The sequence below is a fragment of the Quercus robur genome, chromosome 6 (assembly GCF_932294415.1).
Source record: "Quercus robur chromosome 6, dhQueRobu3.1, whole genome shotgun sequence".
NCBI lineage: Eukaryota > Viridiplantae > Streptophyta > Magnoliopsida > Fagales > Fagaceae > Quercus > Quercus robur.
In genome coordinates this window covers 39701938-39706923 of record NC_065539.1, presented here as the reverse complement: position 1 = coordinate 39706923, position 4986 = coordinate 39701938, and positions in this window count along the sequence as shown.

The window sequence follows — 4986 nt, the reverse complement described above, 5'->3', positions numbered from 1 at the left end:
ATCTAGGAAACCAAACTGGTAAAAACCTGGGGAGGATTTAGCCTAACTATCCTCAAGGTAAACCTGAATCCACTATGAAAGAGTTGAAGTTTACATAATAGCGACTTAGACCACTAACATCCTATTGCTACCTTGGGTAGGAAACTTACTACCACGACCATATGATAAATCTGAGTCCACAAACTACTTCTTTCTTGGATTCCTAGCAATTACAAGTACACCCACTTGTGTATCTTTAAGCTCTTAATGCAGCAATTGAATGATCACCAAGTTCTTGACATAATCTTGAAACTTGGAAACCCTAAGTATGTGTGAAGGTAAACACCTCTTGATCTCACAAAAAATTCACACACATAGCATATGGAGCATCTCCAAAACGTGGCTAGGGTTTTCCCTTTTATACTTTAGACAAAACATAAAACCCTACACGTTAAACGTGCTTGGGCTGAGTTGGAAAATTCTGCAGAAAAACGTTCTGTCCAGGTTTCGATCGATCGAGTCTAATTTTCGATCGATCGAGCCAGACAGAATTGCACAATAAATTCTGCAGTAATTCGATTCCAACTTTACATAAAATGCATACACTTTGAGCAAGTCTAAACAAGACTAAAATCTGTTTTGATCATAGTTTGCCAACATTACAAATTAGAGTTCTAATACATTAGTTCCTAATCCTTAGAACCTAACAAACTCCCCTTTGGCAATCCATGACAAAAACACAAAACTAAACAAAATTGCTCAAAGTTTACATAAAAATAGCCCAATACAAAAAGATAGCCCAACACAACGAATTCAACCTAACTACTATCTATCAGTTGCAAGTGTAGATAGCAGCATGGCTGAATCAACCTGTATTTTTCCTAAAACATTCAACAAACGCATAAACGCATGTGTAGAAAATACAAGTAAACAAAAATAACTTCTTGATTTCACATAACACACAATAAAGGTATATATCATGGATAACTCATAAATATAAATCAATAAGCAATGTGAAACAAGAAACATATACAAGTCAATGTATCTCCCCTTATCATGAACATCATGATCCAAAAATTGTAAATACACAATGAAGCACCTAGATACAATCTAATAGCTCCACAAGCTTCACAAATACAAAAATCTCCCCCTAACTACAAAAATCCTTTACAAATGTACTCTCCCTTTTTGTGATGGAATGCCAAAGGGCAATCACACATCATCAAAAGGAGGTGGTGGAGGCGATTGTCTTAAATGCTCCAAATCCGCTCGCAAAGCACAAAGCTCATCAAGCATGTCCACCAAAATCTGTCCATGAGTTGCTTGAACGGTCATGACAGTCTCCAACATACGTCGAATGTCTGAATCATCTGAGGTAGGAGATGAAGGAACATCAGCAGCATTAGCAGCATAATCAATAGGCTCCTCTGCCATAGTATCACCTATAGAAGAGGGAGGAGAAGGTGCAACACCGGAAGGCGCTACCCTAGGGCGTTTAGAGCTAGCTCTCAACTGAGTAGCCCTTTGCCTAAGAAAGGTGGCACCTATAGGAGTAACTGTGTGTACAGGCTCAGACGCGGGAAACTCAACTAAACCTAGATGCAAAAGAATCTAGTGAATAAAAACGGGGAAGAACAAAGCATGAGCAGTAGAACTACTCCTAAGAACCTCAATCAAAGAACGAATAAAAAGATGAGGAAAACTAATAGGAGCATTAGTAACAAGGGCATACAAAAATGCACAACGCTCTAAAGAAATGGTGTGTAGATGAGAGATAGGCCAAAAAGAATGATAAGCAATCTTAAAGAAAAGATAATGAATCTTAGTAAGCTCAACAGTAGTGATTCGAGGATTAGAGCCCCACTGGATAGAAGACCCAGTGATATAAGACATGATGTCGTCCAAGGGAGGAGACTCATCATAAGGGTAGATAGGATGCTGGACCACTGGCACCCCAAGGGCATCAGCCATTACCGAAGGGGTAATGGTGTACCCTACACCCCGTACCCAACTCCTCAAAAGAGTGTTGGCATCATAGGAGTGGATAGAGAGGTTCGAATAGAACTCTCTGATCAAGGTAGCCGGAGGTGGATGAGAAATATCCAATAAAGGTAACCAACCCGTACGCTCAAAGTTACGCCTAATCTTAGGATCTAGCTCATCTAAAAGTACCTTTCTCTCAGCCCAAATGTTTCTCCTAAGGTTAAGCTTCTCATACGCTTCCTGGTTTTTCTAACTCAGGAACCTCTCACTATCAAAGGTGGGGGAAGGAGAAGAAGTGGAGGTCCTATTAGTTCTAGTTTTCCTAGGCATGATGCTAAGGAAAGAACAAGACAAACAGGAAAGAACCAAAAAGGAAACAAGAAAAACCAAGGGCAGACTGCAAGTTAGCACAAAAAAATAACAAGTCTATATGATGCATGAACATTATCAACACATGATGCATGCCCTAATGCAGTGAGAATAACTTCAATTTAGCTTTAAAATCACAAAATTGGCTTGAGCATAGAGTTTACATCAAAAACCCCAAATTTTGAAAAACCCAATTTCACAAAACCAACAAATTGACCAAATTGATCATTATACATGATAGATAACAATTTATAATGACCAAATCAATCAACCAAACAAGCCAATTTCATCAATTTAAACCAAATTGAACAAAAACCCCAAATCGGGTACTTTCAAGCCCTAGAAATTTCAATTTCACCAAATTCATTAAATTGATCAAATCAATTCACCAAGAACAGTTTAATAGTGTCCCACAACAAAAACCCAATGATCAATTGTGAAAGAAAAAGCTTAAAACATCAAAATCTCCAAAATTTTAAGGTCCGAAATTTTCCCCAAAAAGCATGATTTAATGCATGAAACATGAAAATAAATGCAAAAGGAAGGGTAAAAAGGTCTTATCGGCCTTAAAGGAGAAAAACCTTGCAAAAAATTTGGAGGAAAACGACAAAAATCTTGTTAGGAGTCTTGGACTGATAGAATAGAGAGAGAACGTGTTTTGGAAAAGTTTGAATAGTGAAGAACATGTGAGGAACAAAGGTTTTAAAAAAATCTCCATACGATTTTCTATTGATCAAAAAATAGGTTCGATCGATCGAAACACACAGAACCAAGCCAAGAATTTTTAATTGCAATTTCGATTGATTGAAAAACAGATTCGATCGATCGAAATACACAGAGCCAAGCCAAAACTTTTAATTGCAATTTTGATCGGTTGAGAAACAGATTCGATCGATCGAAATTATAGAAAAACCAATTTTTTGAAAAATAAAGCAATTTTATGCAAAAACTCCTCAAAAGCATTGAATTTTATGAATAAAATGCATGAGTATGAGATGAAATGCTTCTCAAAAACACTTGTTTTGAACCCAGTTTTCCCAAAATTAAGATTTTCAAACAATTCTCCTTAAATTCTCAGGCTTCAAACACATTTTGCATAAAATTCAAGGAATTTTCAAACTTGGTTGGCCAAACCAAAATCACACACAATAACATGTACAAAGTTTAGCAAAGAGTAACTTGTGTAGTGTGTGCAATTAGCAAAAACTTGAGATACATGTGAGGTGATATGTAAATAGAAATCAATCACAATTTCTACAAAATTCATCACATAAATTTGAAAGAGACTATCACCTAAAGAGTTACATTATATAACTTTCACATCTTCTAGAAAACAAACTCGCAATCATGTAAGTTTCTTGATTTGTCTCATAATATACACATTAATTTTATTTGAGCAGAAACTTATTAAAATAGCGGGATAATGTACATACCAATTTTATTTGATTTTGAAGTTATTAAAGCCGAGGCTACATCTTATATTCTTTTTGTGCATGTGCTACACTTTCTCAAGCACAAAATCTTACGATATGCACTAAGGTGTTCATGATTGGCTAGTAAACAGTGGTCACATTTTGCATAAAATTCAAGGAATTTTCAAACTTGGTTGGCCAAACCAAAATCACACACAATAACATGTACAAAGTTTAGCAAAGAGTAACTTGTGTAGTGTGTGCAACTAGCAAAAACTTGAGATACATGTAAGGTGATATGTAAATAGAAATCAATCACAATTTCTACAAAATTCATCACATAAATTTGAAAGAGACTATCACCTAAAGAGTTACATTATATAACTTTCACATCTTCTAGAAAACAAACTCGCAATCATGTAAGTTTCTTGATTTGCCTCATAATATACACATTAATTTTATTTGAGCAGAAACTTATTAAAATAGCGGGATAATGTACATACCAATTTTATTTGATTTTGAAGTTATTAAAGCCAAGGCTACATCTTATATTCTTTTTGTGCATGTGCTACACTTTCTCAAGCACAAAATCTTACGATATGCACTAAGGTGTTCATGATTGGCTAGTAAACAGTGGTGAGATGGTTATTTATGCCTTTCTCAATAAGTTCAAGTCCGACAATCAAAAGCATGTGACTTCAAGATCAAGATCATGTGATCAAAAACTATAAACATCTTCCCACACAACATGCACTACAAAGCTTCAACTAGTAAAATGCAATAAGTAAGCTCATCCAAGCTAAACAAAGTATATAAACATGTTATGTAAAAGTAAATTGGCCAATCTTGATTTTAAATCCAAGAAAATAATGCAAAACACATTTTGCTTCCTTTTTTTATTTTTATTTATTTTTATATTAAAAAAACAAAACAACCTAGAATGAAATGCATGAATGTTATGCAATGCAAATCCTAAAAGCAAAGAAAACAAAGAAACAAAAAAACAAGAGCAATGTTCACAAGAGTAGAGCAAAGAAGCACAAGGACCATGTCAAAAAGACTCACTTAGATTTAGCCTTTTGCATCCAAAACTTTTTAGATGCATCTTGAGCATTGGAGTTCTTATTCACAGTATACTGATTTCCAACTCTAGGATTGGAATAAAGGTTAAGAGCTTTTACCAATTCACCAATAAGTACCATAGGATCTTGTGCTTGAGGCATAGACACTTTTGGTTTGTTTA